Source organism: Ursus americanus, unplaced genomic scaffold (assembly GCF_024610735.1).
Source record: "Ursus americanus isolate L20-20 unplaced genomic scaffold, mUrsAme1.1.p SCAF_68, whole genome shotgun sequence".
Lineage (NCBI taxonomy): Eukaryota > Metazoa > Chordata > Mammalia > Carnivora > Ursidae > Ursus > Ursus americanus.
The window spans coordinates 424968-451246 of NW_028273650.1; the positions used below are offsets into that span (position 1 = coordinate 424968).

Sequence of the window (26279 nt, forward strand, 5' to 3'; positions counted from 1 at the left end):
GGACCACCCGTGCCTCCATGGGTCTTCCAGGTAAAGAGATGAAAGCACAAGGAGACGGATGAGCACATCACCTGAACACTCAGCCTGTTTTCTCATCTGGAAAGTGACTCATACCCTCCAAGGTATAGGGCAACCCTCTGAGGGAATTTCTAAAGCAGGGCCCAATTTCAAGTGAGCCTCTCGATTGTCCTCACCGAGTTCTTACATTTGTCAGGTCACATATCCTCGATTTCGATGAAATAGCCGGGGATTAGAAAATCCGAACTCCCATGATTGACACTGCTCAGGTTCTGTAAAGAGGCCCTGGGACTGCGCTCCCAGAGCAGCGGATGTTTGTTCAGCCCCGCGGGGAGCCCCGTGGGGGCAGGAGGGCGGGCTGGAGTGGGTCGACGGCAGTTGGGACCGGCGGCGCAGGGGGTATGCCCGGGGGCCGGGCGCACAGGCCTCGGCCGGTCCAGCCCTGGGTGCGGCTGGGGCGTCTCCAGGGCCGGGCCGGTGTGGCCGGGCGCCCGCGACCCGCGGTTAGAGGCACGACCAGCAGGGGGCAGGCGCGGACCGCCCCGCCAGGCTCGGCCGCGAGCCCGAAGCCCCGGCCGACGGGAGATCCGGGCCCAGACCTGCGGGCTGCACGTCTCCAGGGGGCGGACTCACTGTCGGGGGATGGGGGAGACGCGGCAGGCCCCGCTTCCCCTGGGAAGAAAACGCGGTCGGCCGCCAGCTTTCCCGCGGGTGCGGGTGCGCGGCTTCCGCGTGGCAGGGCCGCCCGCCCCCCTCGCCTGGCGCGCTGCCTCTTCGTCTCTCGGCGGCTCCCCTCCTCCCAGACGCACGGCTGTTGGCAGGAAATTGGACGCGCTCGGGGGAGCGGCCGTCGTCGGCGCGGCGGGGAGGGGGCGCCGCGCGGCCGGTCGGCTCCGGGTGCCCCCAGCCCGGCGGGAGCGGCGGGGGATGTTTTGACATCTCGTCAAGGGAAGGAGCTGGATGCTTCGAAAGTGCTTTTCCCAGCTGGCTTGGGTCGCTCCAGAGCTGATTTATGAACAGAATCTGCGCTCGCTTCGCCGCTCCCTCCCCCGGCAGCCCGGGGGGGGGGGGCGCTGGAGGCGCGGACGCGGCTGGGCCTGGCAGGACTGGGTTTATTTCTTGCATCTGGCCGGGAGCCGGCGCAGCCCGGGGACTGCGCAAGTTCCCTCCGGCCCGAGCCCTTCCCCTCGTCTCCCCACCCCCGAGGCCATCTCCGTCCGGGGCGGGGGGGGGGGGTCTGCCTTCCCCAATCCCCTCACCAGACTCTGAACGGAGCCCGCCGGTGGTTTAGGGGTGGAGGCGGAGAGATGGCCAGGGCGCCCCGCATTGACCCAGGGGGAAGGAGGCGGTGGGGAAGGGGGTCCCCGCCTGTGCCCTGGGGGCGGAAGAGGCGGGGCAGCTGCGGATCTTAAACTCCTCCGGAGACCATCGGCTCTGAAGCCCCCTTCCTCCAGGGGCTATCCTCTCTCCCCAGGGATTCCTCTGTCCTCCGCTCCAGACAACCTTTTACTCCGAGGCCCTAGAAGGCCTTCCCGTTTAGAATAAATTAAGGAATCTGCAGGTCTCACTTGATCTCTGGGAGAGGGGAAGAAAGACTTGACAGAACATGTCCCTGGGAAGGGCCAGCGCCCTCAGCCAGGGGATGGGCGCAGGCCTGGGTCCAGCTTTGTCACAGTGCCCGGGCCTCACATCTACAGAGTCCGAATGGCCACAGGATAGAGCAGGGACATGTGCTTGGCCCCCTTAATGGGCAGCTTGCGGCTGGCGTAGTGGTGCACGATTTCAGGGACGGTGCTGAAGGGTGGGCTGTTCTGGCCCAGCACGTACTTGTGTTCCTTGGTCCAGGACAGCTTCATGTGCATGAAGCCCTGACTGCTCCTGGGAAGAGGAGAGGAGACCCTGGTGAGTAGGGGCCCTCTCCAGTCCCCCTGCCCTCCCCCACGCCTGCAGCAAATGTGGCTGTTCTGAGCCAGCTGTGTGGGGAGGTGACTAGGGAAGGTGGAGGTCAGTCCAGAAAACAGAGGAGGCAGAGGGGATTTTGTGAGTAGGTAACCGTAGGCGTTGGCTTTGTGGTGAGGGCCCTGGGTGTGCCAAGAATGTGTGTGTAGTGAGTGTACAGGGCGTGTGCAGGTGGAAACTGGAGCGACCCCTCTCCCTGCCCCAGACCCTGGGACCCGAGCAACGGTGCCCTCAAACCTGTGTGGCCAAAGCTGGTCTACCCTCTCCATCTCTGATCTGTGGGGGACGACACCGGTGGGGGCTCCTAGTGACGCATGTGGAGACACAAACATCCTTGGCAGGACCGTGTGTGGACAGATGTGACAACAGAGCAAATCGTGGTTGAGGCTCTCTCTTGCAGAAACCAGGGGAGGGGGTGAGCTAGCTGCTCTGGAAGCCCACCCCAAATCCGGGGAGGCTCAACCGCCTTGTCCTGGGGATATCCCTTTACCCTCCTGCTAACTGGGCCTTGGGCCAAGCCCCCAGCTCCTCTGTCCCTTCAGCCTGGGATGCCATCACCGGTGAGGCTGTAACTCCATTCCCTCCCTCAGAGAGAAAGCCTCCACTGCCTCTCCCAGCTCCCTGACACGATCCAGGAAATCCACATCAGTGCCTGGCCCTGCCCTCAAGACAAGGACCCTGCTGCTCAGAGCTCTGGCCGGCTCCCAGCTGTCCAGGCACCCTGTCTTAGAGAGAAAGCATGGGGGTGGGGCCCGAGCAAGAACAGTGTCTGCCCAAGCTACCAGGCCTGGTCCACAGCAAGGAGGAAGCAGTGTTTGGGGGAGCCCTGAAGCCTGAATACTTGTCTCTCGGGGCCAGAGCCTACCTGGGGACAAGTGCAGGGCTCAGAAACTAGTATGGGAGGTAGGACCGGTGAGGGGGGCCCTCATATGAGGTGAGGCTGACAAACCTCATTTCCCTCCCCTGCCTGCGTACAAAGAGGCCTCTGACGGGACCCATTTCACTGGGCCCACAAGTGAAGATGGAGAGTGGATGACTGAAGAGAGGAAAGGGATGACAGGAAAAAGCAGTCCTTTATCACCCACCCTTCCAATTCCTTCTCCCTGCCCCAGGATACTGTGCCCTAAAGCCTGCTGGGGGCCCCAGGCTGGGTGTATGTGTGTATGGGCGGGGGTGGGGGGTTGGGGGGGGCATCCTTCTTCTGTAGGCCCGAGATAATGGCTGAGGCTGACAGTGACCACACAGGCCCTGGGGAAGGGAGCTAAGGGCCTGAGGAAAATGTGCAGTCCCTGGGGGTGGTAGAGAGGGGAGGCAGTGAGTAGTCCCCCTCCCCTGTCTGCCCTATGCCATGGCCCAGGCCCAAAGCTGTGGGCAGCAGCTTGGGCCTTGCTTTCCCTCTCCCTCTCACAGTTTGGAGAAAACCCCCTAACCACAATCCACTTGGGATAATCACCTCTCCCCAAAACTACATTATATCTTCTCCTTGAGGGACAGATCTGGCCAAAAAGGGCAATAAAGTGGCAACAAGCCTCCATCTGGATAACTGACCTCCTGGGATAAAGTCCCAAGCAGAGTCATTGCCCAACCCTCAGGAGTCTGGGTGGGACTAGCTGGGCGGTAGGGCCAGAGCTGACACGGCTTCTGGAGGAAGCTGTTTAATCACCAGTGAAAGCCCTTCCATTACAGAGAGCAGAGAAACCTTAATCGTATTTCAGAGAAGCCATTTATATGCAAGCGAGGCTCTGGCGGACAGCTGCTGGTGGGGCTGGATCAGCCTGGGCCGAAGCAGCACCCAGGCCTGCCTCCCCTTTTACTCCCCAGGATAAGGCTGAGCCCCGCCCTGCTCCTTTCACAGAGCCAGACCCTTGCCGTCTCAGCCTTGGACTGTTCCAGACTTGAGGACTGGTGGAGCGATGCAATGGAATAGTGCGGTTCTTGTAGTCCGACTGAACTGAACTGGGTCCAAATCCTGCTTTTGGCACTTTGTTACCTGGTGGCCTTGAGCAAGTCACATACCTCTTTGTATTTCTTTCTGTCTATAAGAAAGAGATTCATCTTCCAGGTTGGCAGTTGGTTTGGAGATGGTGAATACACGGCTCAGCACACAGTAGGTGCTCTGTGACTCTTAACTGTTAAAGCAACACACATTCCTAGGGTTATATCAGATTTTTGACAGATGAACTTTTCCTAAATGCTCCTTTGATTATATGACAATTGCAGAGTATGAGAGCTGCAAGAAACCTAAGAGGTACCCATCAATGCATTTTGCAAAGGGAGAAACCACGGCCCAGAGAGGTTCCATGATTTGCCTGGGGTCACAAAGCTAGTTTTATGAAACCCAAGAATAAGATTCAGGTTGTTTGACTCTAGACTGGCATTTTCCCATTATCTTTTAGTTGAAGTTCAATAATTATCCTCAAATGTCTGTTTAATAGTCCCACATTGCTGTATATTGCATTTGTTTGAAGTGGGGGTATACCTGTATTCTAATGCCCCTGAGAAATGTGGTAGGAGGTGGTACAGATGTCCCAGGAGTGATGGGGGCGATGCGAATGAACCCACCATCTGACAGGCTGCCATGTGGGGGGCAGGCTCTATCGGGCAGGACTCCTGGATACCGAGGGGAGGGCTGGCCATTCTGGTAGGAGGCCAGTACCTCTCTGTGTCTATCTACTCCCTAGGAGGAAGGCTGATGGGAAGGGAGCGCCCTGCCTCCCCCATCTTCCTGGATCCTTTAAAACTCAGTTATCAGCCACTAGCGCCCGGTCCTCCTGCCCACTTCTTCAGAGTGAACGATAGCTTTGTGTCCACTGCTCCACCCTCCTCCCAGGATCCAGCCTCCGCCTCCCCCTGCAGAGCCCCTCAGGCAAAGTTCCTATCTCCTTGCCGGTGCTTCAAGAACATCTGGACTGCCATTAATAAAGATGAAGGTGATAATTTATTTAGCACTTAGCACCATGTTAAGTGCCTCCCATATATTATTTCATTGGATCCTTCCCTATAAGGTAGATATTATTATTCCCCTACTTTATAAGTAAGAAAACTGAGGCCCAGAGAGGTTCAGGGGGCCCCAGGGCACACAGCTGGTAAGTGACATAAACTTTGGAGCTGGACACTGTAGCTTGACTGTTTCCTCTAACGGACTCTGAGCTCCTTGAGGTCAGGGGAGGAGCCTCAGACTGCTCCAGGTCCCTAGGGCCCAGAGTCAGCAAAAGTTCCTGGGGATGGACTTCTCCCCAGCTTGGCTGGGCATGGGGGGAAGGTTGGAGTCTTCTCCTGTTGTCTTCCCATGGATCCTCCTTGGTGCCATCCTCACAAGCCCATCCTGCCTACCGCAGGCCCACCCCGACTCACTTGAGGGACAGGGAGAAATCGTTCTTGCTGGTCTCGCTGTCGCACACCAGGTAGCTGGCCTCTTTGCACGTCCGGAGCACGTTCTCGGCATCTGTTCCACTGATGGCCCCGTGGTACCAGCTGAGGACAAGAGAGAGGAAGGGGGCATCTCTGCTGGGTCCCTCGCCGTCCTGGCCCACCCATTCTGGGTGTCCCCTGCAGGCAAGCCAGTGGCAGGAGGGGAAGGGAGGGGAGAGAGTCCCCAGCTGGACACAGACACTCACACCTGGTTTTCCAGAGGCAATGTTGGGTCTGTCCACTCCCCAAGGGGGCTGCTGGGCTCCACGTTTAGGGGCTTGGCTGACTTGGGGTTCCCTGCAGAGAGTCGGGGAGGTAGCCGCCCCTTCTCCTCCCGGCCAGGTGACAGGCAGCTCTTCTCAGATCCTTCAAACTGGGCTGTGGGGAATATACCAGTCATAGACTCTGAGGACCCTAGAGATAGAGCCCTATAGAATAACCAGGGCTCCACCATTTTCTGCCAAAAGGGGTCAAAGGAATGTTCTGGAAGGGTGGGACATGCTCCTGGGCTTGACTGGCTGTGGGGGTGGGGCGCAGCCCTCCTAGGCCACACCGCGCCTACCAGTCCCTACGCTGTGGGAGGAGAGGGGAGAGAAGCAACATGAGAAACCACTTAAACTTCTCCCTCTGGAGCAGCTGCCTGCCTTCCCCTGTTCCATTCCCCCTCCGGGCGGCTTCAGCGCCGATAATATCGTTTCTTTCTCCTCCTCAGAGTTCATGACCATTCTCCACATCACCCTGCCAAGCCATTCTGTCGAAGTGACTTATGCATTTGAGAACAATTATCCGATTCCCCTTGGTGCCATCCTGACAGGCTCATCCTGCCCCAAGCCGCCGCCGGCCCGCCCCTCCCCCGCCCCCAGGGCTGCTGCCCACAGGCTCCCCGCCCCCACCGGAGACACCCAGCTGAGGCGGCTCTGCCCTCCCAGACCAGGGCAGGCCGACCACTGAGCCAGCACGAGGGAGGAAGCCAGTGGGTCACATGAGCACAGGCACCCACGGACAGGCGATGGAGACCCTCCTTCATCCTGCATTTACAAAGTAGCCCTCACACTCAGGCACAAATGTACAAACAGGCATTCACAAGCACTTGGCTGCCCGTTCTGTACCAAACTGACAGAGATGAAGTGTTCGGTGCTTGCTTTCTCCTCATTTGGGCTTTTTCTCTCCTTGTAGCACTTTCAGGACCTTCCTGTCTCTCAGTCACCAGATGCAAGGACCAGACCCGTCCCTTGCCCGAAGGGGTCAGACACTTCCTATGCTAGCATCACCCCCACCTCAAGAGTTACTTGCATTGCCAAAGGATTGGGTCAGGCAAAATACTCACAAAGAAGTGAATGTAAAATAGTGGATTTCTGTGGCATGGTGGGCAAGATATTTAGAAAGAGACTCCTTTAGAAGACACCTTCCCCACACCTTTGGGAGGAAGGAGGAATGTGTATTTTGTCCCTTCTTTCTTCCTCCAGGTTCTCCAAACCCTACCCCACTTCAGCTCTGCCAACCCAAGCCCACAGGGCCTGAGGTGTGAGAGGACATGTCACCCTGGCCAGAAGCTCCCACAGGACCCACCGCTGCCGTCCTCCAGGCTGGGCTCAGGGAGGGGTGAGGCTGGACCGGAGATGTCCCTGTCCCCGTCAGGCAGGGAGCAGTTTCTGTCCAGCTGTCCCACCGGCAGAGGCCAAGGTAGGTCTTTGATGACCTTAATGTCAACTGGAGCCAGTAGCAGCAGGGAGAAGAGACACAGACAGGGACAGAGACAGAGAGAGAGACAGAGAGAGGCAGAGGTTGAGACACCAAAACCCAGAGCCAGGACACAGAATAGCCTAGAAAGGAGGAGGGTCAGAGCAGAGGCAGGGACGGGTTCTGAGGGGGGAGCAGGACTCTCGGAGGGTTGGATGGAGCCACAGTGACCACACCAGGCTGCGTAGTCGAAGGGGGGAGGCACAGGTAGCAAATAGCCGGAGGCAGAGTCTTGCCCTGCCTGCCGTGTGGGTCCCCTTCACTTGAACCCTCATAAGCCTCCAGGGCCCAAAAGGACCAGGAAAGGAGGAAACGAGGGACAACGAGCTGCCCTCGCCTCCCAGCACCACACCCAGGTTCCCACAGCCTCCTGGCACCCTCAGACTTGCCGCCCTTCCTCCTTTTCCCCACGGCCTGGGAAGCCATGGGCAGTGAGACGGACAGCCCAGCTCCAGGCTGTCATGAATACTCCGATGTGGGGGCAGATGTTTTATTGAAATTTACCCCCCACACCCTCAATCCCGAGCCCTGACGATTAAGAGAGGGATGCCACTGGCGGCTGCAGGGCTGCTACCGAGGTTTCCTAATGATGAGCATAGATTTCCCCATGAAGCAAGCCAAACAGTATTGATTCTCCAAGGAGACTTCTGGAGATAAACGGTCCCACTCAATGGTGCATGCTTTACCGGAAACAAATCAGAAGCCTGTGGTTTCCTACTCGCTGCCAGGGAGGGGAGGACAGGGCAGAGAGCTGAGTCCGGCTCCAGGATGAGCCCCGTGCCCAAGGAGGGGTGGGGGGCCCTGGGAGTGGGGGTGAAGTCGAATGGCATTTACATCCTTTATGTTCTCACCGAATCAAGAACCCAGGAGCTAAAGCACTCTCCAGGCTCTCCAGGCTCTCCAGGCTGCAGCAGCCCCCACTCAGACCACCAACACACACCTTCCCAGGTGGGACTCCAGGCCTGGGATAGGCGCTGGGGTGCTTGGTACAGGAGAAACCTAACCCTCATTCAACAAAGGGCATTTCTCACAGCCTCCCTCTCCCCACCAGTTCCTGCTCCTCCGAATTCCCCCCCGGGGCACAGGCGTCCCTGGTCTGGCACAGTCTGCTACTGGGAGACACAGCTCTCTGATTCAGGGCTGGGTTCTCGAAAGGTTACACACACAACCGTTTTCCGTGTCTGGGGTGTTCAATGCCTTCTTTTAAATGTAAGTATTTAACATATGTCACAAGTTTTATCATTTTGTTTGGAATTTCTGTATTTTAAAATAGGCCCTGTCTCCCAAAAGACGGAAGTGGCCTAAGCCTCTTGGCCTCTGAGAGGTGGTGATGCAGGGAGACCCTTCATCCTCCTGTGCCCGTTCCCTGACCCCGCACACAGTGCCGCGCCCACACTGCCCAATTCACCAATCTCTGTGATGCGCTCAACCATGCTTCCCTGGAGCCCAGCTGCTGGGCCTCCCCCAACCCCTGGGGTCCACTCCTTCCCTTCCCCTGGGCCTGGAGAGCTGTTTAGAGGCCCCAACAGGCCCACCCTCCCCAGCCAGGGGCTTACCTGTAAAGGCTTTGGAAATCTGTTCCTTGTTCCACTCCCAGGGCTGGTCATACTCCTCAGGGGGCCTCTCGCCATCCTCTGGCAGCCGGGACTCCCGGGGCTAGGGGGCCCCCTCACCCTCTGGGGTGGTCCCCTCCTCCTCTGGCTCATAGGGCGTGTCATATAGAGGCAGGGGCTGAGCTGCCATCTCCTTGGAGCTCTGGATCTCTGCCAGGGCAAGGTGGCGGGGAGGTATGAGAGCATCCCTGGCTGCCCTCCTCAGCTCCTCTGGCAGCGCCCTCAGCAACACACCAAGCCTCCTTCAGAAGAGATGCCACTGGCTTTGGGGGCCCAATGGCCAGACATCTGGGGTCCCTTGCCCTTAAAACATCTCTGGGGTTCCAAAAGCATGGGATCCAATGGAGGCCAGGGCAGAGAAGCACCAGAGTGAAAGACAGAAAGAGATCCTTAGGTGGCCAGCAAGGGCTTAGGAAATGAGGCTTACACGTTTTGGAAACGGAGGCAGGGTCCTCTCCTAATCCACCTCCTTTTGGCTACACAGCTCCAGTTCTTCCTTTGCATCCCAAGCTGTATCATTTGACAATCCGAAAATCCTTCTTCGTTGCCCAGATACTCCTGATCACTCTCTCCTTGAAACTGTCCCCTCTAACAAGTCATTTTCGTGGTTGTCCTCTCCCATCACCCTTGGACTCTTCCCCTGGCCCCTCTCGGTCTCTGTTCCCCAGAACCAGGTCTTAATTCGCCCACATCCTTGCCCAGTCTCATGGCACCCTATACACTTCCGGTTACCTTCAAGATCTTTCACTTTAATGTTTCAAACTTGCCACTTTCCCCAGAAGTTCTTCTAGTCAGTTCTGTGATTCCCTTTTTGGGATCGTTGACCCCAGTGAAAATCTAATAAAAGCTATGGGGCTACTCCCCAGAAAAATGTGCAAATTTCCATATACAATTCCAGGGCATTCATGGGCCTCCAAGGGGTACACACCCCTCTGATCTAAATAGGGCAGTCTCCCTCCCACTTTCTCCTTCTCCGTCCACTACACTGCTCTCGTCGGTCCTGGCCCCCGTTCAGCGTCTAAATTCCACCTGTTCACCACCAGTACCCGATGACTCTTACCCTTGTCTCTCCACGTCTAGATTACTACTAGGGTGAACCTCCACTCTCCCGGCTCACGTTTCCACGAGCTCCGTGGAAGAACACTCCTGACCGCTCTCTGGCCCCCACCCCTCTCCCAAGGGGGGAGAGCAGCTTATCTGATCACCCGTAGATGCTCGCTCTCTTTCTCAGCTCTGCCTTCTGGCTCTTTCTTCTCCTGGCCCCCGTGAGAGGGCTTACAGCTGTGCCTCATGGCCCAAGCCCGAGTGGGCAAGTTTAACTCTGTGAAGTATTAAGCAGCCCATTGTGGGAGACACAGCTAAGTCATGTTCTCCAATCTATTTTATCAGTAATAAAACTGACATTCTTGTCTTCATCAGTCTGTTACCTTGATTTGACTTCTCAATGATCTCCAAGCTCAGGAGGGGAAGAAAGCCATGTTAATTATTGCTCCCTTAAAGCCTCAGCAGTTTCCACAACTGCTAACTCATCTTTCTGATGCCCAGTTCTTCTGGTCTGTTCTGTACACCGCAGCCTCAATAATCCCCTTAAAATGCCATATTTATCCTGTTTCTGTCTTGTTTGAGAATTCATATTAGTTTCCCTCCTCTTCTGGAGCAAGTCCAAATGCCTCGTTCCAGCCTTTGAGGCCCTTCACTGCCCCTGTGGCCCCTCTCATCTTGGCTCCTCAGTATGCCCAACACTAAAACTACCCCTGAGCAAACCTTCCTTTCATCCTGCCTTGGACTGACTCACCCCTGTCCTCCTCTCGGATCACCCCCATTCACTCTTTCCCTGGATCCTCTCTTGACCTCTGCTCTGCTCCCCAAGACCAGGTCTTATTCGTTTCTGTCTGCCCCCGCTCCTTGACAGGCTTGCCCTTCTCAAGCCATGTGGTTCCAATTGCCATAAAGATGTTTCACTCTGACATCACATCATCTCAAGTTCACCACCTTCCCTAAAGTTAGTGATTCTCTTTTTGGGTTCCATGACTCCCGGTCCAACCACTGTCCTGCCCTTCCTGACTGTCCTCACTCTATCTGCCTGACCTTTGGTGGCCTTCTCTACCACCTCACATCTCAGGCACCACAGGTCATCGTTCCTTCTCCAAGACGACTCTCTTGAAGGCAGTGGCCAAGGACCCAAGGTGGTCCACGGTGGACCCATGGTCTCCAAGGACCCAGTAAAGGGATCATGGAACCACTCTTAGTCTTGTGGGTCCCAGAGCCTGTTGTGCAAATACCCAGGCTTCAGAGAGCAATCCCCTAGCCTGACTCCATCACGCACCAGCCATCATCTTTTGGGCCTCATAGGGCTCCATGTAGCCATCATTTTCAGGGACCTTCTCTGGGGCTCCTGAAGCTCCTGCTGGGCCTTCGCCAGTCTCCTGAACATCAAATGGGTCCGCGTAGTCTTCGAGGATTGCCAGCTGTGGGAAGACAGTGAGGAGAGCAGGCTTCAGACATCTGAGAGACAGCTCTGCTTCTCCCCAGGTGCTTTGTCCATGGGAGTGAGTCCTGGAGAGAATGTCTTAGACCCAGAGCCCGAGGTATCTAAGGGCAGGCTCTGAGCTTGGATGGGGACAAGCTCTGGGTCTTCCTCTGCAGAGTCCCCTACTAGGCTGCCAGCAGAGTGGCAGATCTACCTTTTCTGTCACTTTTGTGCCTCTGGGCCATCCCGTAGGTTAAATGGCCAGGATGAAGCTCCGAGCATTAAGGCCTGCCTCAGTCCGGGTCTAGGCAGGGCAATAGAGGTGTTTAACACCAGATGGTTCAACAGAAGGAATTAATTCAGAGAGCCAGTTACAAAGGTGTTGGAGGAATTCAAAGAACAAGTAGGGAATAGCAGGCAGCTCAGAGATTAACTCGGTCCATGCCCACAAGTTCAATCCCAGATGCTGAACAAAGAAAAATTTGCGGACCAGCGAGAAAAGAAAAGCCAACTACTCACTTTATGGCACAGTTCTGCTGGTTTATCCTGAGAACATTCATCAGCATGTCATATGTGTATTATTATATTCATTTTAAAGAAACGGAGGCTCAGGGCAGGTAGGGAACAACGTGCCCAAGACCGTTCCACGGAAGTGGAGGAACCCAATTGGAACTTGTGTCCTTTGTGCAATATTATGCTGCCAACCTGCCCCCAGTGGGGATCTTGGCCGTTCTGGGAGAGAGACCACCTTAGGACAGCCCTGAAGAAAGCCAGGGTTTGGGCTCTGCTGAAATCCCCTGGTTCCTGGAGGACAAGAACAGGAAAGGCGTAGCCTTGACCCTCCACATCCCACACTGCCCCTTTCTCCCTCACAAGTGGTTCATGACCAACCCTCCGTCCCTGCTCCAGTCAAGGCAGAGCGAACTCTAAGCCACACGCCCTGAGGAAGAGCTCAAGGTGCTCAGGGCGGGGTGCAGCTGAGGACAATAGAGCTTTTCTCCAAGCTGGGCACAGGCTTCTCGAAGGGGGGAGGCTGAGGTGGAGACAGAGCCCAGCCCACCCAGGGCTGCCAGCACCTCGGGGGAAGCACCGCACACTGAGTTGACAGGCATTGACAGGAGGTGGCTCCGGGGCCTGCGGCATGAGGAGGGGTCACTCCTGCCTCTTCTCCATCGTTGGTGGAGGCTTTGGGTCTGGGCCAGATCAGGATTGTGGGAGCCAATTGAGCAGGGAGGCTATGGGGACTGATTGCCTGCCCACCACAGAGACTCCTCCTGCATGTTTTTTTTTTTTAAAGATTTTATTTATTTATTCGACAGAGATAGAGACAGCCAGCGAGAGAGGGAACACAAGCAGGGGGAGTGGGAGAGGAAGAAGCAGGCTCATAGCGGAGGAGCCTGACGTGGGGCTCGATCCCATAACGCCGGGATCATGCCCTGAGCCGAAGGCAGACGCTTAACCGCTATGCCACCCAGGCGCCCCTCCTGCATGTTTTTTGAGCCCCCCCCCCGCCTGTGCTGGGCCTGGGAGGGGTCACAGGGATGGGGGGCACTGAGTCCCGGGAAGCTGCTCAGTGAGAAGTGCCTGGCCCAAGCCCCAGTCCCCCCAACTCTACAGAGCCCCCCCTCCCCCAGCCCTTCCCTGACCAAGCCAGTGCCCTTCCCACTGGAGTCCCGGGCTGGACTTGAGCTGTGACCCCTCCCAGGCCCAGCACGGGCGTCCCTGGGGCTAGCCCACGGTGCCTGTAGGCAACCAGGCGGCAGCTCTGTGGGCAGCTCAATGGCTCCTCTGTTCCATCCCTGACTCCACACCCTGCTCCAGGAAACCCTAGCCCCCCGCCCTAGGCGGGTCACCCAGAGGAGCCACCCACGGGGCCGGGAGTCCAGAGCAGAAGCAGAAACACCTGCTGGAAGGTTGGCAAGAAGGGCACCCACCATGGGCACATAGGATCCCTGTCAGAGGCCAGGGCTGCCTTCCCAGTGGTTTCCAGGTCACGTGAGGAGGTGAAACTGCTCTGTGGGGGAAAGCTGCTTCTGCAGGCTTCTGACACCTTTGCTCTACCCTGACTTATTTTGTTGATGGGACCTTCACCTGACCGCTGTACTCACTGTGGTATACCACATCCGTCACAGGGCCTGGCACAGGGTAGGCGCTCAGTGCACATTTACTCGATGTTCCAAAGGTCTCCCTCTCCTCAGACTCTATCTTCTGGAGTGACACAGACTCTCAGATCCCCATTCGCCCCCACTCTGACCACTCTGACAGACCAGGAGCTGCTGTGGGAGCAGGCTGTCAGGAGAACCAACATTTGAATGGGGAGCAAAGCCTCTGGTTCAAGAGCAAAAAGGAAGAACTGGCAGGAAAGGCCCCTAAAACCAGAGCTAATATTTAGGCAAACCCTCTGGTAGACAGAATGCTACTGAAAGGCTGAAATACTTCCAAACTAGTAGGCAAGTAGCTGCTGCTCAGAGGTCCCCTTGTCCCCACGCCTCCTGCCAACCAGATCCCCTCCCTCCTGCCGTCTAGCAGGCTCCAGACCAGGCTCTTGTGCCTGTTCCAATTGGGCAGTGCCCCTCCCAGAGCCGCTGTCCTGCTTGGCTCTCCTTCCTGCCTCAGCCTCTCCTGAGATAGCTGGCAGGCCCACCATCTGGCGTGACCTTCCGCTCTGCAGCTGGACCCTGCTAGGAGTTCCTGACCCCACCCATGGGGCTTGCCAGTCCAAGGGGAGCTAGGAGGGGGCACATGCCACAGGATTTGGGCTCTGCAAGGTCCCCAAAGTCTACCCCTCCCCCTTTCCTCCATGTCTTCAGTTGACATCTGGAAGCCTCTGGTTTTTCTCCTGTAGAATATCTCATAGGATTGGGAAGAGGACAGTGAGTGTAAAAGTCCTTAGTTTGGAGGCTAGAATGGAGTCAGTGCTCGATAGATGTTAGCCCTGCTGCTGATCTCTTCTATTCAGACACTAAAGCCCAGAGTTTAGGTGCTCGACAGGGTACACAGACGGCATCAGTAGAGACAAGACTGCGACCCAGGTCTCCTGACTCTCAGTGCCTTGCTGCAGATTTTCCAGACAACTTGGGAAATGTAGCATCTTCTCTCCTCTACTCGTAGATTTAAAATACACTTCAGCATGTTAAAGGCTCTGAGCAATCGTGTAGCAAAGAGAGCTGTCTAATTTTGTTTAACTCGGCATTTCTCCAAAGTATTTAACTGTGAAATCCTTTCTCTGCTGAAAGTCTGTCAGTTTTGGAAATGGTATACTATTTACCTTCCCCAAGATCAAACTTTCTGCACCCTCTGTTCCCACTTCCTGCAACGCCCTTCCCAATTTTATCTGCCATGGAAACTCCTTCACATGAAACAAATTTGTTATCATCTTTTTCTAAGTACGAAGAAATGTCATGCTTGTAAGACATTCGAACATCACAGACACACAATGGACGTCAACAACCCTTTTAAGGTGTGTCTGGGGCCACCTCAGGACTGGGTGGCTAGTGCTGGCCTTCAGGTTCAGGAAATGGTGAACTCAGCACGGGATGCACTCTTCATTCCTTCTCTGAGTCTCCTTCCCGTGCTCGGTGAACACTTCCCATCTCCTGTCTGCAGGGCTCCCCGAAGGTGCCATGGTCCCATGGCATGGTGTCGGCAGCCAGTCTGCCATCAGGCTACCTGGCTGTGAACCTCAGCTCTCCTACTGGCTAGCTGTGAAACCATGTGACCCAGCACTCCTGTGCTTCAGTCTCCCTATATCACCTGGGGATAATAACAGAATCTTCCTCATAGGGTTGTCAGAAGCTCCGGGGCTAAAACATATCGGCTGCTTCAAAATGGTACCAGGCACACGGTAGGTATTAGGTAATTGTCTGCCATTATATCATTAAAGATGAAAAGACCAAATTTCTGGGTCCTCCAGGAGCTCACAGTGACAGCCACAAAGCAAACTCCAAAAGAGTGAGGTACCTTGAGGTGCTGTGAAGCCCCGGGGCTGCGCCCCAGACTCTGGAGGAAACGCAGGCTCGCTGCATGCAGGGACTGGGCTCCCCCTCTGCTCTCGCATGACTAGCGTCCCGCTGGTTCTGCGGGGAGGGCAAGCTGGAGGGGGCAACAGCTACCCTTCCAAGCCCCAGGCCCCAGCCAGCTGCTCCCACCCATGTTCCCCAGCGCCCTAGCCGTTCCCAGCTTCCAACAGGTGGAGTTCCAGGGCTGACTGAGGTGTCACTGAGTCACTGACCAAGCCAACAAGCTGCAAATGCCTTCCCGAAAGAGTGCCACAGCATGAGGAGGCAGCAGTGGGAGGAGTGGACGGGCCTGCCATAAAATCCCCTGGTAGCGCAGGCCTCAGCAGTAGCCCCCCAACCCCAGCAAAGCACCAATGGCAGCAAAGATGGCCAGCCCAGGCCCCAAAGGGTTAAGAGATCTAACCAGTCCACAAAGGTCCGGGACCCTTCTCTTTTCCTCCCTCTGCCTCCCTCGGAGGACATGTGCAAAATAAACAGATCAGAACTCCAGACTCAGTGGAAGTTATAAGAAGAAAAAGCAAGAACAAACAAACTCAAAAAAGGCAAGGACCAGGTCTTCTAGGTGGTGGGTCCCTTTGAGCACCCGGGCCAGTGTCACTTAATGCTATAGAAATCCTGGCCCGATCCTGCAGCAGCAGCCCCTACTCGCCCTCCTGACCCTGAGGCAGAGATGTCTGGTTTGACTTCAGACACCCTCAACGTTTCCTTCCCTTTCCTCTTTCTACCTGTCTTTCACTTGTTTCCAAATTTGGGCCTGGAGGATCCAAGTCCACGTGGACGCCATGTATGAGGTGTATCTATTTTTTAAAATTCTTGATATTTTGGGCCCTGTGAACCCCTGTGAGAATCTGGGAGCTCTGAGCCTTTTCCCAGAAAAATGCTCATGCACCCAAATATTTGCACACAATTTCTGGAGCTTCATGAACCCCAGAAGCCTCTCCATGAGCTAAGAACAAGAGCCCTAGTTTCAGTGCATCCAGGGTGCCTGTCTTATTGTTCACATCATCTCTTTCTCTGCCTCTCTGTCACACACACACACACACACACACACACACACACGCGCGCGCGCGCACACACATCTTGGCAGGATAGAGGCAAAGGACACACTGTGCAGATGGTCACAGGCAGCTCAAAGCTTCATCCAATTAGGGCCCCTTCCCCGTCCCTCTTTCCTAATTAGATCAGGTGTTTCCTGTTGAAGATCTGAGAAAAGGGAGCAAAGAAAGGAAGGCTCCGTTCTCTCACCCCTCTGCCCAAAGTGTGGCCTGGAGGCCAGACAGGGCCCAGCACCGTGAAGGAGTTCTTCCTATGGCCAGATGGCGAGGCCCTGCCTGCCTGGTTCAGGGTGCGGCTCCTGCTGCTCCCACACCTGCCCTGCCAGTCCTGCCCAGATGGCCACCCTTGCCCCCTTGCCAAATGCAGCAGTGGGTCTCAGGGAGGGCCAGTAGCCAGAGCCCTGCATGGGGAGGCCCTCTCAGGGCCCTGTCTAAATCCCCATTCTTTCCTGCCCGCCACATTCACTTTCCACAGGGCTCATTTCTCCTCAATCTTCTCATCACAGAAGTATTTCCACCCATTTCATCAAACCTCACGACCCAGGCCCTCTCACAGGGTTCTGACCCACCCACCAGCTACTGGGCTCCAGAAGAAGAAGAAGGAAAGTGGGCCAGCCTAAGGCACATCCTGGTCTACAGTCCCTATCTCACCTCAGGAAGTGACCCCACAGCAAAAAGCCAAGAAGACCCGCATGGCTGAGAGGAGAGGAACAGAGAATCAGGACAAAACACTGCACAGAAGAGAAACTCCAGCTCAATGGGCCAGCTCACCACTCAGGCACAGCAACTTGGGTTTAGGATAAGGGGCTAAGGTACCTAGCCTGGACTCTTCCTAAGGGAAGACTCTGGGATCCCCCAAACTCTGCTCCTAAACGAGAGGAGCTGCTCTCTCTCAATGGTGGGAGGCTCCAGGTCAGGGCCCGCAGAGACCATGTCCCTGCCCCTGAGCCAGTCTGATGGCGTCCTGGATGCTTCTCATCACACCCACTGAAGAAACCACAGATTGTGTAGCTCCTGGGAGATCCTGCTGGATTTCATTCCTGTCCCTGCAGCCGACAAAGGAGTCAGACACCTCTTGGCCCCTAAGGTCTGAACAGCCCACAGATCACAGAGCTGACCCAGGCTGAGGCGTGGATGCCCTCGGTGAGAAGAGGCTGTGGATCACCCACGGCCGTGTGGGTGCAGCCCCTTCCTTGGGAGTCTCTGTGGGGAAATGTACAAAAGGGAGCTGTGGTTAAGGGAGTCTCTGACCTTCGGGTCACCCTAGCAATGGACAGTCACCATTCAATGGACGTAGTTCACTCACCCCTTTCTATGCTAAGCATGTCAGGCACTTGGGAAATAGACATGAGGAGGACAATGGTCCTTGTCCTAGAGGAGCCCATGGCTTGGGGGGCAGCCTGTTAGGCCATTCCAAGACTGCAGAGAGGAAGGCCAGGGATAGCTCAGGCCCATGTGCCAATGGGCAGTGGTCAGGGAGAGGACACTAACTGGTCAATAGTAAGCACAAGGCCTAATAATGCTCCCTCTGCCTCACTGTCGCCACCACCATCACATCACCCAACAGTGCTGAATGGGTGGCCGGCGCCAGAGTGCCCACGTGGCCAGTGAAGGGTGGCCCAGCTTGGATGTTATCCCACCTCCTCCCTTGATAAAGCAACTTTGTGCAGGTCACAGTCTGACTAGTTTTACGCAGCAGCCCCACTGGGATGGTAGTAGAGACTTATAAACTGGAGACACGGAGAGTTTATACATCTCAAGTGCTTAAGGCATCCTATCTTTTTCCTGCTGCCCATGGGATGGGTGCCTTTCAAGTCATGCCTCTGGGGTTCCCTTGGGGTCACCCACCCCAACATCGAGGCCTCAGAAAACACATCCCCTCACTTCCCTGAGACATGAAGCACAGAAGCAGTCTTTTAGGCACTCTGTAGGGCCAAAAGTGTTTCAGAATTTAAATAGTTCAGACGTTGGAAGTGTAAAACTGTACATCTACCAAAAGTGACATATCTATCACCCCTGGCAGGGTCTGAGGCCATAGCCCCTAAGCTGACAGTTTAAAATTTCTTCACCTCCACCTTGAACACAAGTTTGCCCCAACACTACAAAAACTTTGGTTCTCAGACCATATCAGATTTCAAATTGCAGGCACAGGATTATGGAGCTCTTCAAAGTCCCACCCACCCAAATCCTATCACCTCACGGCCCACTGCCTGCCCTTCCTCTGACTTCGGAAGGACTAATGGCGCTCAGTCTATAACAGAAAGTATAGCACCTGATAATACTCTGTCTTGCGTTGTTCTCATTGTTTTTCGTGCCTTCATTTCATTTTTTTATAATAATATTTTTTATTATGTTAGTCACCATACAGTACATCCCTGGTTTTTGATGCAAAGTTCGATGATTCATTAGTTGCGCATAACACCCAGTGCACCATGCAATAGTGCCCTCCTTACTACCCATCACCAGTCTATCCCATTCCCCCACCCCCCTCCCCTCTGTAGCCCTCAGTTTGTTTCTCAGAGTCCATAGTCTCTCATGCTTCATTCCCCCTTCTGATTACCCCCCTTTCTTTATCCCTTTCTTCTCCTACCGATCTTCCTAGTTCTTATGTTCCATAGATGAGTGATACCATGTGACAATTGTCTTTCTCTGCTTGACTTATTTCACTTAGCATTATCTCCTCCAGTGCCGTCCATGTTGCAGCAAATGTTGAGAAATCGTTCTTTCTGATAGCTGAGTAATATTCCGTTGTATATATGGACCACAACTTCTTAATCCAGTCATCTGTTGAAGGGCATCTCGGCTCCTTCCACGATTTAGCTATCATGGACAATGCTGCTATGAACATTGGGGTCCATATGGCCCTTCTCCTCACTACGTCTGTATCTTTGGGGTAGATATCCAGTAGTGCAATGGCTGGATCATAGGGTAGCTCAATTTTTATGCCTTCATTTCAATTGTAAATTACTGTGAAAGCAGAAATCCTGTTTTGTGCAGCATGCTGCATTTGTTAGGACTCTCTTGGTTTTAGGAAAATGGATTCATTTCAACTTTTTGAAAATGGAAGTAGAGTTGATATACACTTTATGTTAGTTTCAGGTGTATAACATAGTGATTGGACAAGTCTATACATTATTCTATGCTCACAAGTGTAGCTACCATCTGTCACCATACGATGCTGTCACAATACCATTGACTATATTCCCTATGCTGTACTTTTAATCCCTGTGACTTGTTCATCCCATAACTGGAAGCCTATACTCTCCTTCACTCGTTTTGCCCATCCCCCAACCCCCTCCCCTCTGGCAGCCACTGGTTTCTATTTATGGTTCTGTTTCTGCACTTTTGCTTATTTGTTTTACTTTTTAGATTCCACATATAGGTGAAATTGTATTTGGCTTTTAAAAACTGAAGTTTTGGTCTCATAACTGAATAAGTGTAGGAATAGCCTCTGATTCAGGTCCAGCTGGATCCAGGGGCTCTATTATTCCATCAGGATTCCATCTTACTGTCCTTTCTGTGTCTCTCGGCACTACTTCTTTGTATCATTCTTGACCAGGCTTTCTCTATGTGGTTGCCCCTAGACACTGGAGGTTTACAACACCTAGCTGAGCCATCCCCAGGGAGAGACAGCTTCTGTGTCCTGATGCTTTCACAAAAAACTCCCATTGATCACTCCCATTGGCCAGCTTGGTCCTAAAGCAATCTCCATAGCCAAGAGTGATGGTGTTCTCCTTGACCAAACATGGATCCCTGTTTCCCCATGGAACAAGGGCTTTCAGGCATTGTTGGTAGAACGCAAAGTGGTACAGTCTCCAGGAAGGGGCAATTACATATGCATTTTCCCTTTTACCCAGAAATCCCACCTCTGGGAAGCTGAACCATCGATGCAGTGGCAAACAAATGAATATGTGTGCCCAAGGCTGTTCATCGCAGAGTTACTCACAATAACAAAAGATTAAAAATAATCAACTGTCCATGAACAGAGACTGATTTAATAAACTAAGGCACATCCATAATTGGAGCTGCTGAAAGAAATGAAGAATAATATGATGGTTAATTTGATGTGTCAACCTGATTAGGTTATGGGGCGCCCTGATATTTTGGTCAAACATTGCTCTGGCTGTGTCTGTGGAGGGTGTCTCTGAATGAGATTAACATTTAAATTGGCAGACAGTGAAGCAGATTGCCCTCTCCCGTGTGGGTGGGCCACATGCAATCAACTGAAGGCCAGAATAGAACAAAGAGGCCTTCCCTTTCCTGACTTAGAGAGAATCCCTCCGGCCTCATGGCCTTTAAACTGGAACATTGTTCCCCCCCCACCTTCAAACTGGAATGTTTGACATCAAGAGAGTGTAAGTAAATATTGGGGCTTTGTGTTTGCTGAGCCCCCTAATGTTGGTCACACAGATACTTTCAACACTACTTCCTGAAACAAATGAATGTGTTAATCAATTAACCCGGGTGTGAACGTTGATACTGGTGGGGCTAATTCAGCCTGGAAAGCAAGAAGATACTCATAGTGGTATCCATCTCTACAACAGATTGAAAGCGTGGCTGGTGATAGGCAGGGGAGGGGACAAGAGGGGACAAGAGCCAAAATGGTGGTCCAACACAGTCTTGTGAGAGGGTGAAAATCTGAAAGGCAGAAAAATACACAGGCCCAGAAACATTTAGTCTGAGCCTGGGAGAGAATCAGTGGATCTGAAGCAGGGACTTGTCACAACCCTAGTTCATTTTTTGAGCACAGTAAGCTCAGAAGCCACCTTGTGCAAGTTTTAACACAATATCTTCTGATAAATTAGGCCATTTTGTGCTCTTCCTACTGTTAAGCTTGCTTACATCCAACTGCTTAAGTTCCTTCATAGACTTTCAAATCATGAGGCCGCAGGGATTACGTGAATGTTCTGCCGTATTCCATCATCCCATGTAACAAAACGTTTCCTGATAAATCACTAAAAATATCTGCTGCTTCATTAAAAGCAGATTTCTATTTGGTGATGCATGCACGAGAGGATGGAGTGCTGGCTTCTGATGGGCATTCCATCCTGCTGCCCACGGGAAAGCGCTAACAGGTGCAGCCAGTGCACTACTGGCACACCAGCAGCCTTAAATCCAGAAATCCAGCCCCCTTGGTCCCTGAAGGGGGTGGGAGGGGCTTTAGCTGATTATGCCACGAAGGAAAACAGGTCAGACTTACTTCTGGTATCCTTTGAGTCCATTTGCATTTTGTGATTACCCACCAGGTAAATATCACCTACTTATAGTGGACTTAAAATAGTTAAATGGGAACCTAGCTGACAAGACTAGACCCAGCCTCCACGGCCAGCAACTCCTTTGCAGTAAAGCCTTGAGGGAGAAGCCTCAGAGTCAAAACCCTGATTAAGGAGGAAAGAGGCTCACGTTAACTCTCACCAGATGATTCTCAACCTCAACAAAGATTCCATTCTTTGTCCCTTAGATGGGACAATCCGGAAGCACATCCCCAGTGGGACTGTGCCCCAGTTTCTCAGTGGTAGCCTCTTCATTAACACAGACACTGTATTGGCTGCCCCTCTACCTTCCTTTCCTTCTCCACTTCTCAACTTCCTGAAATGAGCTACTTATACTTAAGTGTTTTTCTCAGGGTCTGCTTCTCAGAGAACCAAATCAAGACAATCCTAGAGGTCTACAAGCCATCTCTGGGCCCAGCGGCACATGAGAGGGATTCCAGAGGCTGCTGGAAGCCGTGTTAGTACAGCAATGCGGTTAGATGAACTGGAACCACAGAGACAGAAACAGCAGGCTAATGGTAATATGGGGGCTGGATTCTGTTGAACCACTTACAGAGAGACTGAGATTCCATATGACTGCAGGTGTGCAAGCGAGCCCGCCTGAGATCAGCTGAGCTTGCCTTCTATCAGCAGAACTGTAGACTTCCGAGCAATAACAAAGGGTGGTTATTTGGACGATAAGATTTGGGGTCATTTGTTATGCAGCAATAGTAACGCTACATGATGCTCGATTTTTTAAATTGAGCTATAACTGACAAAAGTGCATGTTTTTAAGGCATATAATGTGATAATCTGATATACAAGGAAAAAATTGCTCCTATGTGTTACCAAACAAGGAAGAAAAGTATGGAGGTGAGCACCATTGCTTCCAGTGAGGTGGAGGGTGGGCAGTGGAGGCCAGAGCTGACCTGCAGTTTTTAGGTGGAGGTGACATGATGTTTCCATGTCACTGTGGTGAGAGAGAATTGGAGGAAGGTCTGGCAGCAGAAGCAGCTACGAAAGTATCAGAGACTCTAGAATGAAACACACCAGCCTCGGAGTACTATCTGCCCCCCAGGCCGTACCTTCCTGATTCTCAAAAATCCTCCATGATGCATAAATGGGAGAAGATATTCGCAAAACATATATCTGAAGAAGACTTGCATCTAGAATATATAAACAATTCTTCTAACTCAATATTAAGAAAACCCAAGTTGTTTTTTTTTAAGGGCAAAAGACCTGAACAGCCACTTTCCCAAAAAAGGTTTTAAAATGGCAACTATATGCATGAAAAGATGTGTAACATCATTAGTCATTAAGAAAATGAAAATGAGGGGCGCCTGGGTGGCTCAGTCATTAAGCATCTGCCTTCAGCTCAGGGTGTGGTCCCGGAGTCCTGGGATCGAGTCCCACATCAGGCTCCTCCGCTGCAGGCCTGCTTCTCCCTCTCACACTCCCCTTGCTTGTGTTCAATCTCTTACTATTGCTCTTTGTCAAATAAATTAAAAAAAACTTCAAAAAAAAAGGATATGACCCATTATCCTGGCAAGAGAGAACCCATCCCTGATCCACCAGATGCCAGCCAGGGAACAGTGGCTACCATGGATCGGACGCAGAGCCTGGGGCCTGGAGGGAACTGCTGCTTCAGAAGAACCGCATAAGGAGATGCACGAAGGCTGGAAATCCTGGCTCCTAGGTCAGCATAGATACTCATGGAACCAGGCTCAGGTGTGTCCTTTAAGGTACCCCTCCCATCTTTTCCCATCACACATAGCAAGCAGGAAAGGGAATCCAGAGATCATTGACAAGAATCCCAGAAAGATTCCAAACTTGGTAAACGGCCAACGGGGAGACTGAGGCTGGAAAGTCCTGAATGCCCTGAGTCCATCTGCAAATTATCTTCCTCTGGCTTTGTCCCCTTCACACGCAGGATTTGATCTCCTTCCGTGTTTTTCCCCACTAGGTGCTGATGCAGTTCCAGAGATTGAACTACAATATGACAAGTTCCAAATACGGGGGCAATACAAAACCAAACACAAAACCAAAAAAGCATCTCAACGGAAGGAGCAGGACACAGTCTTCCTGGCCTTAGAGCGGAGAAAGGCAACCCCAGTCCTGGGGCAGGAAGGAGTTCTGGGGCGTACAAGTCTTAAAGACTCCCACTTTCAGTGGTTGTTGCTATTCCTGGGAAAGTCCCTGCAACCTCTAAATCTCAGGAGTTCTGAGGGGCTGTCTCTGCTGTTTGCCCAAATTCATTGACTGAAATGGACGCGTGCTCTGAGTAAGGGGGATTTGGGGGTGCCCTCCAGTGGCTAGGGAGAAGGGCTGGCACTTCTCCTTCCTCCCACATACAGTAGCTGATGACTCTGGAAGATTTCCTAGGTCAGGAACGAATATGAGAGTCTGTGCAAGTTTTCCATTACTGTAGGAAGTAAAAGACCCAAACCACACACCGGGCTCTAAAACAAAACAAGGGCTTTAATCTCCTAACATGCAAATCTATCACGGTACTATTTAAAACAACTAAATGGTGCCCCCTACATAAAGAAATAGATGGGGGGAAGGGGTGTGGAGTAAATGGGCGCAAGGATGCAGCTGCTGAGGAATCCCTGCAGGGCCACTGGACACTTGCTCAGCCCTGAGGTTGACTGCGGCCAGTTCTTCTTCTTGAGTGCTGCTGACCAGCTAGGACCGGGGCTCCAGCTGGCAGGACAGGGTGTAGCTAAGGACAGAGGGACACCTGTGAGTTGCCCAGGAGCTTCCATTCAAGAGTCCCTGCCAGTGTTTGCCCACAGCTGGAGTCTGGCGCCCCGGCAACAAGGCCTGAGGCTGCCCAGGGAAGGAGGATCCCAGGAGTGGCCAGCAGAAAGAGTCCACCCCGAACCTCACCGACCCAGCTCCTGATGGGCCTCACCTCTCAGCCTCGCTGAGCGGCTCCATAGCCTGGAACCAGGCCCAAAAAGGATCCTCGGGCTCTAGGGTGTAATTCTCGGCAGCCACCTGGAGCAGCATGATGTCTGTCATGACTTGATATTCCTGAGCAGAGAGAGAAGCACAGGATGTATAGGGAGCCTGGGAGGGGGGGCGGGGAGCTGCAGGGTCTGGTGAGGGTAGAGCATCGGGACCGGGCACCCATCCCAGGTCCTGGCACACATTGCCATCCTCCTCCCTGCAGATTCATCTGGTCTCCACCTGTTCTCAGAGGTGAGTATCAGTAGCCCCTCCTCCGGGAAGTCCTCCTGGATGCCATGCTCTGTCCCCATCTCCTAACGGGATGGGACTTGCACTGCTTTCTTCTCAAGGGATCCCAGGAAATGTGAGGTGGAGGGGATGGAGCCAAGCAATGTTCTTCCCAGGGACATCTCTGAGGCCCACTCCCTACCCTTCCCTGCGGGAAGCGCCACATATGCTCACCTTATTTCTTTTCTGGTGGTTGATCTCATTCCCCTGGAAAGCAGACAAAGTCCATCAGAATGAGGCCCCTGGTTCTTAGGAGCACTTGATTCCCATCCCTTCTCATGCTGCACCATGGCCAGGACCCGTGAGGGGGCCGTGCATACACAGATAGTGGGCCTGGGATCTAGGCCAGGCTCTGGGGTCCAGAGAAAGGAGGACATGGGGCAGATGGACTGGCTACAGGTCGGGACCCTGCAGCACCACCCTCTCGGAAGACAGTAGGGGAGGCCGAAGCCTCAGGCAGGAAGGGGCTGCTGCGGCTACTGAGGTGCTTGCTGACGTGGAGGGTCCTGACTTCATTCTCCCCCCACGGGCAAACTCACCGGGGGAGGCTGAGGTCCACTCAGACAGACCTCATGCAGCTTTGCCTTCAGGAAGCTCTGCTGCTTCACCAGTCTTCGGCACCGGGAGCCGTGGCCTAACTGCAGCCTCACCTCGCTCATCCCTGAGATGGGCAACAGCCCCCAGGCTCACAGGGTAGCCGTGAGGCTGTCATGAGGAGAGGTTTGCCGAGTCCTGAGAGCTCAGGGCTCAGTACAGGGGCGTTCTGCTCCCAAACCTCCGGATTCTGGTCCCTCCCCCACAATCCTCAGGCTCACCCACCTCCAGATAGTCCTCCATGGCGGTATCTAACATCACCAGCTCGGTGAGAAAAGTGCCAAGGAAAGGCACGACACCCTGTGTCATGAGGGGGAGGGTTGGGATGAGTCCCTGCTCGCTGGTGTCCACAGGGACCCTCCACTGAAAATGCTCCAGCCTCCTAGCCCACCGCAGGGGCTCACGTGGAGCAGCCTAGGACCCTTAGCAGCCTCCCCCCCAACGGGTTCCCTTTCCCCTCCCCCTCCCAGAACATCAGACTCCTCCTCATCACCTTCAGGGCCTGCTTTTCAAAAATGCCAGGGAATGGAGCACTAGGTCGGTCCCTCCCCACCCGCAAAACCCATTCTCTATGGACCACTCTGGGCCCTCCTCCTGGTCCTTTTGAAATAAGAATTGTAGAAGCTGTGGCCCCAGGAGCCGCAGCTGGAGTGGGAAGGACCCCCCCTTCCTGATCTTTCCTTTTTGGGAGGCTTCCAGCCCTCAGGGAGGAGCCCTCCTCCTCCTCTGACTTTGGAGGCCCTGGGCCTCAGGCACACTCACCTTCTTCTGCATCCTCTTCTGGGCTCCCCGGAGGGCCATCACCAGGGTGGCAAATCTATTGGATGGTCGCTCCTGCAGGGCCAAGGACAAGTTCCTTGAGACCATCATACCCTCAGGCCACTTGCCCCCACCATCTTGGACGTCAG

At 53.8% G+C, this 26279-nt stretch overlaps 1 pseudogene across 1 annotated transcript; it reads right to left on the reverse strand.

The window, feature by feature from the left end:
* Positions 1-59: 59 nt before the first annotated feature.
* LOC148106740 (SH2 domain-containing adapter protein F-like) lies at positions 60-25293 on the reverse strand (annotated as a pseudogene). Its single transcript, XR_015723560.1, has 7 exons — positions 24952-25293; positions 24452-24573; positions 11068-11209; positions 8685-8891; positions 5595-5766; positions 5332-5451; positions 60-1896 (listed from the first exon to the last, which is right to left on the reverse strand). The product of XR_015723560.1 is annotated as an SH2 domain-containing adapter protein F-like (transcript).
* Between the last annotated feature and the right edge of the window lie 986 nt (positions 25294-26279).